The sequence below is a fragment of the Trematomus bernacchii genome, unplaced genomic scaffold (assembly GCF_902827165.1).
Source record: "Trematomus bernacchii unplaced genomic scaffold, fTreBer1.1, whole genome shotgun sequence".
Lineage (NCBI taxonomy): Eukaryota > Metazoa > Chordata > Actinopteri > Perciformes > Nototheniidae > Trematomus > Trematomus bernacchii.
This window is the reverse complement of record NW_022987727.1, coordinates 10627092-10639970: the sequence shown is the minus strand read 5'-3', so window position 1 is coordinate 10639970 and position 12879 is coordinate 10627092.

The window sequence follows — 12879 nt, the reverse complement described above, 5'->3', positions numbered from 1 at the left end:
ACTAATTATTTTAACGTGCGATTAACACATGTGTATTTGTCCTCGCCCGCCCCGTAGTTTCACAGCCCAAAGGCTTGACGTTGTTGTTGTTGTTGTTGTTGTTGTTAGTTGGATGGTGGGAGATTCTAGCGAGAGATATGGATACAAAAAAAGGTGTTTTAAACAGCAAGCCAAGTACACAGCTGATGCTCACTTGCGGCAGACCACACTTGAAAGTTTTCCGGGGAGACGCCTGGACACGGCGTCTACGAGCAGCAATCTTTCAACAGCGATAGCTAAATGGGTGGCTAAAGCTTGCAGGACAATTAACATTGTGGAGGACGAGGGACTGTGTGAGATCATTCGGATCGCGTCCAACGTGTCGACTGCACATCACAGCGCATTATTTTGACCCTAGGTGGGAACTTCAGTCTCATGCTTTGACTGTTATGAAGACAGAGGAGCGGCATTTCGCCGACAACTGTAAACAGGCTTGTCTGTTTGAGCAACTGGCTCAGTGCAAAGAAGTAGACAGGGTTGGGAGAGAGTGTTAGAGAGAGAGAGAGAGAGAGAGAGAGAGAGAGAGAGAGAGAGAGAGAGAGAGAGAGAGAGAGAGAGAGAGAGAGAGAGAGAGAGAGAGAGAGAGAGAGAGAGAGAGAGAGAGAGGTTCCAGGTTGTTGTATTGAAAATATTCAGGAGAATATTTTGTCATTGTTCAGAGGTTGTTGTGTTGAGAATATTCAGGAGAATATTTGTCATTGTTCCAATGATAATAAACAAACATTTGCATAAAGCATATTTGTCCACTCATGTGTTGATAAGAGTATTAAAAACTTGAAAAATATTCCTTTAAGGTACATTAAGAACAGATAAAAAATGTAAAAAATGTCCTCCAGGACTTTTTCAAGGCTGCAAACGGAAGGAGAACGTTTTATGTTAGTTTAGTGGTTCTGTCCTGGAGAGATGATCATTTTACAAAATACAGTTACTCAAGTACATCTTCGATCTTCGCAAATCAGTTATGAGTCTTCAAACAAATCACGCTCAATTTAAGGTGGGGCCTCTCATATGACGCACATATGGAACAGGCTAGCACACTTGCTAGCCTGTTCCCTTCTTCGTTCTCCAAATGCCAGGAAGGATTCTTGCCTAGCCTCTGAAGGACCTGACTCGGAAGACATGTCCTACCAAGGAAGTGTCCTCGACATTGAGAAACACCCCCTGTCTCTATACTGATCAAAAAAGTTGTTTAATTGGCGAAAAAAAATATGGCTTTATGTTCCACTGGGGCAACGGGGAAGGACCTTTCTCAAACTGTTGCCACAAAGTTTCAATCACATAATTAATAGTCTAAAACATTGTATTCTATTGCATGGCCATTTTTACACCAATGTCCACATACCTTTGTTTAAAGCACCCCTGAGTTGATTGGAGGTTATTCAGATCACCTGTTGGCTCCTAATTAAGAGTCGAGTGCATTTCCCCTCTCAGCCAATCAGAGTGTAATGACGCTGTTCCTTCCCTCCACTTAATACACATGTTATTTCAGCAGATAGTGTCAGAGAGAACACGCATTTGATCATTTTCCCTTGACTAATTATTGAGTTTATTTGGAAAGTAGTGAACCTGTCTACAATGAAATCAACACTACTCGCATTACTGTGATCATGGTTATATTGGCAGTGATGCATTACAACCAAATTTGACATTTTTACAAATTGATTTTTTTTAAGATATATCCATTCAAAAATGAAAACATTATTTGTCTGGTGGATGGTTTTGATTTGGAAAAGGGTTAGTCATACTGGATTTATATGTGTAAGTGATTACAAACATGTACATGTGTCATGGAACGGTTTGTTTATTAGTATTACTTGTGTATGCTGTTATGCAGAGACTAGAGGAGAAAAAGAGACTAAACAGATCACTGTATTTCCACAGAGGAACAGTCAGTGCTGCGCGCGCCGTGACGACCTATTAAACATAATGACTTAAAGAGGCAGAGGAGAAGCTCTGCTTGGAAGTAAACATGCCACGAAAAGAGGTGTTCTGGAGCACCCAGGAGTCAAAGACAACAGGATGAGGGTTCATTCAGAGAGAATGAGAAAAAAGCACAGGAAGAAGAAATGTTAAACACATTGAAATAAGACAGCAGAAAAACTGATATGCATTTCCTGTAAATGGGAATAAAAGGACTTTTATTTCCATTTACCCACAAGCACATCACTCTCCTGCAGCTCTGGACAGCAACAAGCTGATTCTGATGTCATTGCAGCGTTCTTTTTTTCTTTCTAAACATCATTTTTTATGAGAATGTGGAAAGAAACAAGGAACAACATCTGGCAGAAACGTGTTTTCTTTTTTTGAAAGGGACTTGAACAAACCCAGTTTTGTGAGACTTTGGGTAATAGGTCAGAGAGGCTTAGCTCAGGGAAACTTTGGGCAAAGAGAAATAAACGCTAGAGGAAGAAAAAGGAGGCACACTCGAAGCTTGCAGCTAGTGGCTTGAGGGCTACTGAAGTTTGACAGGCTACTGTAGGGCTATGCTCAACACTTTAACTGCTTTGACTCACGTCTCAAAAAAAGTGTATTAAGGGTTTTGTGCATGTTCCAAAGTGGTTTCCTCAGACTTTAACTGGAAACAAGTTAACTGTACCTCAGAAAGGCTAAATGATCCATTACGAGAGTCATGTATGATCATTCGTAAGTGACAGATTCCGTTGGACACACTGCAAGTAAATGCTGAATAAATAATGAAGGAGAAGTAATCGTGTCAAATTTTAAAAGACGCAATAAAAGAACCACTAGTATTACCAATACCAACAATGTATCCTCTGTTTTTCCACTTACCTCACCGCTTTACTGCTTTATAAAACAGCTTTTTGTTGTTGTTGTTGTTATGCTGTCACAGCTGAGAGGTGCTGTGGACAGAGTTATAAACCAAAGAGAAACATGGCCAGAGTCGGCACAATGACACACTGTGTAAATCCATGTAATATCTCTCTTGTGGGGCTGAGACTAAAGAAATAGGTTCACATTTTATGAAAATACACTTCTTTGCATAGTTAGATGAAAAATTGGATACCACTTTTGTACAGTCTGTTTGCTAAATATACAGCTACAGTTGGTTTGTTAGCGTAGCATAAAGACTGCAAGCAGAAGCAAACAGCTAACCAATTGGCACTGGTTAGCTTAGCGTAGCATAAAGACTTCAAGCAGGGGCAAACAGCTTTGCTCTGGTTAGCTTTGCGTAGCATGAAGGCAAAAGCAAGGGCAAAAAGCTAACCTAGGGGAAAACCCATTGGGAACTCGGTATGAGATAGAGCACACTGTTGAGATGTCCAATCTGCCTGTTTTACACACTTTGACCAACAGGGGGGTTTGTGTTCAAATGAAGCCCATGATGAAGCCTCATGAGATGAACCCTTTTGCGAACCAATTGGCTGGAAAGCTTCAAAGCTTCATAAGGCTTCATCTCGCCATCACTATTACACGCTCTCGCATTTTGCACCATATCTACCTTCATAGAAGGGCATGCATTGGTTTGTGGCAGGACACTGGATTTCAAATTATTCTGCACTCCATTGCACTTTCTGGCTATTAAGGTTGTTACGTGCCGTAGTGGGTAGTGTGTGGGTGTTTGTGTGTCTCTCTCTCTTTCCCCCTGATTGTCTCCAGGTGCAGCCTCTTCCTCAGGTGCTCCCAATCCCCAATCAGGGCCTCCATAAAGGACATGAGAAAGGCTGCAGTCGCTCTCTCCTTCTCCTCTGGCTGCATGTGTGCAGCATGGTCTCTGTGTCTCTGTGTGAGGCCTAGTTTAACGTGTGTGTTGTTCATTGTTAGGAGATGTGTACCTTTGTACCTTGTTTAATTTAGTCACTTTCTGTTAGAAAGTTGTTCTAGTTTATCTTGTTTACTTTGCAAGTTAGCTGGTGAGCCCTTTTTCTTTGAATAATTAAAAGACCATCTTGTGGCTTCACAAACCGGTTTCCTCTCCTTTTTTCTCTTGCCCGGTTGTTTTGTATTTTGTTACTTCCCTTTGGTTCCCCTAGTCCAGTAGGGAACTTAACAACGGTATTCACTTACAGTAATGTGAGCTGGAACTTTGGATAAAATCATCCACTAAATGGTTTATACACTCTGCCACCAGTGTGGGTATAATTATGCTAACAGTACTTGGATGAAATTGTGTCTTACATATTCTACTTGTCTCATTTAAGCTAATTATCTTAAATCTACTCACAACTGATTATCTCAATGTGAGCAGGCAGTCCAAAGTTTGGCAACACATTTCTTCCTCATCACATTATCTCTCTCTCTCTTCCCAGCAGTGGAATCTGTGAATGGGCAGAGACATTACTAAAAGCCATTAAATCAGGAGTTGGCCACCATCACGTAGATACTGAAGAAAATATTTTTAGCTCAGAACAGACAGAAGAGGAAGGAGATATATAATACCCCTGTTTTGGAGTTTGAGTAAAAGTAAAGCTTTGTTCTCTAAAGTTTGAATTAGGACTGCAGATCCAGGACTTTGAGGCATCATTCTCTAAGGAGCATTGAAGTAGCCCTGACAGCAATGCTGAACACTGCAGCCTCTGTCCTGGGAAAACAGAATATCTGGGACCTGGGTAGTTTTGGAAAACAATGGTGATGACTGAATGTATTTTCACTTTTACAGTGTAGTGGATCCAAGCAGCAAAAGGTCATGCTTTTTTAAAGGCATGCGGATTAGGAAATAATGAATCCTCTCAGCCCTGGGCTTCTCAGTGGAAGATTTTGACATTTTAAAATGTTACTTTTCATTAAGATCTTCAGCTCCTCAGGTGCATTTGCTGCCCCTAGAGGTCTATGCCTGCCAATTCAGCATGGGCTCTTAAAAACTATGATTCACTCAAAAAGATTCAACATAAACATATCATCTGGAATATATCTATTTTGACGTATCACAAATAACAAAGTATATCTGCATAAACAAATGGTAGAACATTTTATTTTACAGTTTTGTTGGCACACATTGTTAAGGAGAAAGGGTTGGTCATTTCAAATGGACAGAAAAGTGTGGCATCAATAATGAATGTCTCGATTAGTAATTGAACTCTTGATAAGACAAATTCCAAACAAGACGCCTGCTTTAAAGTTACTATTACTGTAAGGTCTATGGAGCTGACTAGAACTGCAGGTGATAAATATGTTCCATTGAATGCAACATTTCACTTTTTTCACTGAAAAATGACACGTTTACGTACCTGTTTGCTACCTATGGTGCTCTACTCCACGTCATTAATAAACTTCAGACTGAGGAATGAAGGCCAAACAAGACCATCTTTAATGCGCCTTGGCCCTCAGCCAGGAGGAAGCATTAGCAGAGACAAAAAAGCGGGAACATTAATCTCACAGCAGGCATTCTGGGGATTTGCATATTTTGATGCCCTTCGTGGGGTTTTAGTAAACTGATTAGAATCACATCTTTATCAAACACACAGAGACACTGCTCCAATAGTTCCTTAAAATTGAATATGAGGTTCAAACAAACCCCATGTTGGTAAATGTTCACAGAAAATAAGTCAGAAAATAGCATTTTCTGAAAAGTAAAAAACAATTGACGCACATAAACAAGTGTGTAAAGCATAAGAAGGCAGGTTGTTGCCAATGACCTTTGTAGACGACAAACTTTGTTCACAACCTTGAAACCAGGTGATGAACTTTGGCCTGTCTATGTTTTTATAGGTCAAACAAACGAAAAAAGGAGGAAGAGTAAACAAGTGCATGATGTGCGGAGATAGAGGAACGGAGAAGCGGCTATGATGACAAAAACTGTTGAAATGAATCTGACGTGGAGGAGTGGACTCTGTTACATATCATGTGCGTCATTGTGTCTGAAGTAATGGTTCATTAACCTGCCTCTCTCGCTTTCTCGCTCACTCTTTAACCTTGAAACATATCCTGCCTAACTTCTGTCCAAACTGTCATATGTTGCTTCACTCTACATCCAATCCCCAAAGAGAATCCCATAGTACTGTAACAGTCACTTATAGTACAAACACACTTCAGTCAGACAACTCACGTGTTTCTTAATATGTTTATTATAAGCAGCATATAGTTTGAGTTTGGCGTCTAGGCTCGGGCCTCATCACTCCACAGATTTACAAAGAACATTGAGTGATGTTTAGATAACTATCCCCCGAGCCTACAGGTGGAAGCTGGGGTGGTGGTGGGGCAGGCAAGCAGTGTGTTGCAACAGCAACATGAAACACAGCAGCAGGAACATGAACGTAGCAATAGCAAGTGAACACAGCAGTGGCAGCAGCAGCATAGCGAGGCAGAGGCAGGAAGACCTGGCAGCTTAAATAGAGCGGCATGTTTAGGAGAATGTGTTTGGTTGGTTGTAAGAGGGACGAGGTGCGTCACGTGTTAATGTATCATTGCTGCTCGAGTTGACTGCCTGAACTAGCTCGCAGGCTTCGCCCCATATAAGTTGCACTTTTAGGGGAAAATTCACCGAATAAATTCATGTATTTTGGGGTTTATAATCCTGTATAAATAAATCAAAAATAATCTAGCACCCTCAAAGTGAAATGCACACCTAACTGCGCTGCCAGCTATTAGCAGGCCATTCTGTGCTATTTGCATGTTTTCAAGTGAGTTAGTATGCATACATGTGGCGCAAAATGCTCCCTTCCTTTGCTAATAAGCCTCATTGCATAAACACAATGATCTGCAGTAATAGGCACAAGCAGTTATAGAAATGAATAGCTGAACTGAGTTTATTATCCCTCTTTGAGGTCTCTCTATGTCATGTTTGAAGGGGCCATTCAAATGCTGATTTTCAGGTTCATATTTTCATTTTGTGCCTCTACTGTGGCTCTAATGTTCAAGAAGCGCCCTATTTTGCACTTCCTCTTTCCTGGCCTATAGCCTATCACGTGCAATGTGTTGGAGCGCTAGCCAATAGAAGCGCATAGTGATGTCATTATGTCACAGAAGTAAACAAAGGAGTCCAGTGGAGGCGTTTCAGGCCAATAAGCATAATAGGGCCCCTTTTGAGTTCCCTGCCTGAGGTTTGAGGAATGCTTCTGCATCTTGTCGATCTGTAGCCTGCAGTGTGAAAATGACTTTTTTATTTTTCTCTTTGCCATTGTTCTGCCTGCTATGCTATCTATACTTTTCATCAATAATCGCAAGCAGAGGCAGCAAAAGGAAAAAGTGCACAGCTGGCAGTGTTTGGGCTGTCATATCATTAGCACAATATCTTTAATATATCTGAGACACAGCAGATAACGGTGGAAGGTCATGTGCAATTCAGGGTGCTATCAGCGCAACCATTATTGGCGAATTGGCTCGAGAGTGTCTTAGCTAACAGGAAAAGTGATTAAAGGAAGAAATTAGAAGATGAAATATTGATTTAAAAAAGAGCAAACATATTCAACCCGGTATCACGGCAAGACGTGAACATGTGACGATCTACCATGCTGGGAGACATGAATATGTCACGGTTTCGTCCCTTCAAACGTGACAGTTACACTGTATTGTTAACATGGCCCAACCAGTGGAGAAATACCCGGAAGTGCCAAGCAAATGGTCTACCGCGCCTATTGGGCGGTTTTTATTGTCAAAATTAGATGTTTTTAATTTATTTTGTAATCGTCACACTCGATTTCGCCGATTTTCTTGTTGCCCTAGCTGGTCGACACCTCTTTTAGCAGAAACAAAGGCTACATTAATGTATTAAATCGATGTTAATCCATGTGTGTGGAGGTGTGGATGTGGAATTAACGGACGTGACGTTACCACTTATGATCTTTTTATTTGAGTGGTTTACCAATGACAGTTAATTCTGTTTCTGCTATTGATGGTTTCATTTTTGTGAAAAATAATAAAATAATAAAATTCAATAACGTGCTTTAACCACTAGATGTGCCTTTCTATCAGCTGTGCACCGTTATGGTGTAAATACAGCCTATCTACCAATTGGATCAAATATAAAAGTCAGCCGAATTAGTATTGATACTGCAAGGAGACGTATTGTGTGAAAAGAAATGTAAGATGTTGTTTAATTGCTGATATATTTATGATCCACGTCACGTTTTCAGTTTTGGCGGCAGTGCTTCCTGTTTGTCCAGAAGTCTTCTCATCAGGGCTCTATAAATACAGAACTACGGCAGATATGTCATATTTAATGCAGCCGAACCGTGTATTACAATGACGTTATGTGATGACCTCCAAAGAGAAAAGCAAGCAAACTCGGAATAAAGTATTATTTTATTTTTAAAAAATGTTTTCAGATTTCACATCAACAGGAGTCCGGTTAACTAAAATGTCCGTGCGGAACAATACCCCCAACCCATAGATCCGTGGGTGAATAATGTCAATCACCACATTACACACATCCCTTCATATTTACATTTTAATTTACATTCAAGTATTTCGTGAGGCCTTCTAAAATGTTTTTAAATATAATTAGGGTTGTAGTTGAAGAGTTTGTAAATTGCGTTGCCTGGCAATGCAATCGCACAACGTCACGTCCGTTAATTCCACATCCTCACCTCCACACACATGGATTAACATCGATTTAATACATTAATGTAGCCTTTGTTTCTGCTAAAAGAGGTGTCGACCAGCTAGGGCAACAAGAAAATCAGCGAAATCGAGTGTGACGATTAAAAAAATTATTAAAAACATCTAATTTTGACAATAAAAACCGACCAATAGGCGCGGTAGACCATTTGCTTGGCACTTCCGGGTATTTCTCCACTGGTTGGGCCATGTTAACAATACCGTGTAACTGTCACGTTTGAAGGGACGAAACCGTGACATATTCACGTCTCCCAGCATGGTAGATCGTCACATGTTCACGTCTTGCCGTGATACCGGGTTGAACATATTCTAGATTGTTGCTCAATATTTAAGGTTATTTCCTGAACTGTAGGAATAATAATATACCTTTTGGATGTGAGTAAGTATGTAGGCAAAAGGCGAGGACACCTAATCCCGTAAATAGGATGAGACTTGTCAGTGTAACTAAAGGCCAACTAAGCTGTCTAAGAAGTGCATTAGACTGGGGGGGGGGGGGGGGGAAGTGTGTTGGCGGTCGTGGTAATGAGTGGTTGGGGTTAATGGGTTGAGGTTGTTTGCAGCTTTATTAAAAAGGTATTGCGTAACTCTGAGGGAATCTTTCTTCCCCAACACTGGGTTGTTTTCACACATATTTCACAATGCTGGTGGTACAGTGAGCGTCTCAGGGGACTGTCTGAGAACAAATGTGTTTGTGTGTGTGTTGGGTACTTGAGACAAACAGAATATTTAGGCAAAGGGTGAAGTGTCGCGTAATACATGTAATCTCTCCCGAAAAAACTTTTCTTGGAAATGTATTTTGAAGATCTCAGAGAAAACAACAAGATCTGACAGCCACCAAGATATAAAATAAAACCTGAAAGAGATTTGAAGCGTTAAGTTAGTGGTAGCCTAGTATGGTGGTACTTATCGTCCCACTATGCAATAGTGCTTTGCCAGTACACGTGAAAGGTCTGGCTGAACCTATCAAGGAATAGATACAAAATAGAAACACTCATTGGTGATCCATTTAAAAATGTGTAAATGTAGTTTAATAGAGAGGTAAGAACAGCATGCAGAGACTGTGCGTGGAACTTGTTTTGTTGGAACATTTGTACGTTTGGAGTGGTGTCAATAGGTTCAAAATGTTATTGAGTTTATCCCAACAATAAACTGGGATTTCTCAATTATTGGCATGAAGTCTGACACTATTTTGACCCTTAGCTAAATATAACAAAGCGCTATCACGTAGAGCTGCTGTTATTACCCTGTGTGTACTATGAGCTACACTGGGTTTTTGCTTGTATGGTAGTCAGTGGCGGCCGGTGGTCTTTTTTTTTGGTGGGGCTCTTGACGTACCGTAAGTGACCTACCCGGGGGGTCCGAGAAATGACCCCTTAAATGATGACTTCTGGTGATGTTAGAGGGGGGGGGAAAGGAGAAATCGAGGCTTAAAAATATGAGAAGACTGATCAATACCTCCATAATCTTCAGTGTGGAAAATATTATTTATCAACCTGAACATCTACTACTTTACCAGGAATTTGTGTTCTCAGAACTGGTCTGTTTTTTTCTTTCTTAAAACACCTTCACCAAGTAGCTTTACAGTGAACTGCATGTGAGATATAAAATTAATAGCATCTTTTCAGTAGCATTAATTATAAATATTTAAGTGGTTCAATACAAGTCACTACAGCATTTCAAACTGAACTGTGAATAAATGCAATTTAAAAAAAATAACCACAGCACAAAATGTCATAAATTGTGTTTTTTCTTTGTTTCTCTGAGGATTATTTACAAACAGGCTTATTTACATATAGCAATAACTCAGAAATGAAAAAGCTACATCGTCTAACACGAACAACCAGTTAGCATAATGATAATATATGTGTTATGTACAATGTAACTGGCAAGGCTAGAGCAAGAAAGAACATAAAGTTTGCAAAAGGTTTAAATAACTTCAAGTATCTGTCTTCAGATTACGTGGAGGTTTTAGTCCGATGGGAAGCAGATTTTAAGCGACACCGAAGATAAACCAAAAATGTGGTGGAGCTGCAAACCGTGTAGTGTTGCTGGGACAGAACAGGAGCTATAACCGTTGGAAAATACATCACAGACAATGCAACAAACGTGGAGACAGAACAATCACTTCTGTGATAAATGCCCACTTATTAATAAACTTCTAACAACCATGGGAAACCTCCTCTCTACATATAAAGTGATATCCAAGCATGGGAAACAAAAGACAGCATTTACCTGTTTGCATCCAGCTAGCCAAGCCTTTCTTGTGTACCAGCTACTTGTGAAGCCTCGTGTATAAATGTTGTCTTTTTCACGAGATTGCTGCGATATATTCAAATCGGGTTGGTCCGGTGCAAGGTCTTTAAGCAACAATTTATCTGCCAAACTTCTCCTTTCGAAAGGATTGGAGATTAGCTCTTGAACAGAATTAGGCGCGGACCGAGGTCCGGAGACTCCACCTGCACACGAAGCCATCCTCATCAACTACTGCGTCAACCGGATACGAGTCACTGTCCAAACTACTCACAGACTGCACTGGGCGCTGACATTGGCGCCCGGTGACCGTCATCTTTGACGACGCTGATTGGCTGAAATTATATTTTCGCGGCATAGTTTACACGTTACAGATAGCAACAGTCAGCTGCTGGTGGCTGCTGCTGCACTGGTTGAAGGCTCCTCTCTTAGCGCCCAGACGAGAGAAGGTGCATGGGCAAGGCCAGGCAGGAAACATGTGATTTATCAGTAACTTTAGACATCGTAACACAATTTTAAACGAGATTTTATTGTAGATTATACATTTTACTGATACCAATTATATAATATTTACCTTGTTCATTAAAAATAAAAATAAAAACATATATATTTTTTTAAACATATTTTTTTTTTTTTATTTTAATTTTAATTATTATTTATTTTTATTTTTTTCAATATGGGAAGAGGTGGGGCGGCGCCCCTAGCGCCCCTATGGACCGGCCGCCACTGATGGTAGTATTCTTGCTGCCGCTATCATATTGCAAGCACTATCTGTTCCTACAGAGGTGCACTTTTTCGCTTTTTCCCATAGTCAACTTTAACAAACTGGCTAGCACATGCTTCAGCTACAGGCCTTCATCCTTTTTCATCACACCTAAAGCAAACAAGTGCAGTTGCCTTTTTCCCATTGATAAGATATGCTGTTACACTGATGTCCAGCAATCTCCAGTCTTAGCAATACATGTAGCTTGTGCCAATTCCTCTGCTTTCTTTAGCTTTTTTACTGCCATGCAATTCCTGGTAAAGATCCCTGCTTGTATTATGGGAGGAATTTGGGGTCAAACTTGGTAATGTGACTAATTTGCGTCAATTTTCTTAATGGGTTTAGGATTTCAGATGAATCGCTATCGTTAACACGTTAACGTTAACAGCCCTAATTGAATGGACGTTACCAATTTACCATAAGAACTAAGCACGCCTGCCTTATTGCATCAATTTAAAAATATTTTTTGGAACAACAACCTGTTAGCAACCTTCATGTTGAAGGTTTTCCCAAATCAAAAGGGATTTTAAAAACGGAAACACAAATACAGTGGGAAAGGACAAAGTATACATTAAGAGGCCAATGGAAGCTTATGTGCTTGAGTCGGACCAGGTGAAAGGAAAATAATCAGCTCGGACACAGCGGTGTGAATTCAGACCTGCTCGAGTCACCCAGTGAACTTGTGCAGCTTCCTGTTTACATGGCAGCGTTTAAAGCTGCAGGGGTCAGATGGTGAGGCAGACTTAAGCTGGTTACAGTTTAAAGGGGTAAACAAACCTGTGTGTAATCTCCACTCAGGGAAAACAGTGACCCAGCTGCCACTATGGCCAACATCAGAAACATTTTATATATATCTTTCCATAAGAATCCCATGACTTTGATAACCCCCTTGTCCAAAATAAATAAGAAATATACACTATACTGCCTAGAAATGATTTACATATCTCTTTTGCATTACTTGTGATGTCGTCTGTCATCGCTTCAACCTTGAAAAATGCAACCAACGAGCACACCATTTCTCCTTTTCACTTGTGGCCCATTGCAAGCATTACCAGAGGAAATAAATCAATTTGACCCATTAGGTCCATCTGGGGATTACATAATATTCAAGCGTAGGTGTTTGAGAGTTTGAAGAGAGCAGCCGAATCCAATTAGTTTGGGGACAGGGAAAATAACCTGGACTTCATTAGAGTCTGTTACTGAGTATTCACTACAAACGCTGCATTTTCCTCAAATATACCACCAAATTAGACCGAAAATATAGATCCTGGGACCTTAAATTGGTCACAGAGACACTTCCTGTACAGCCTAGC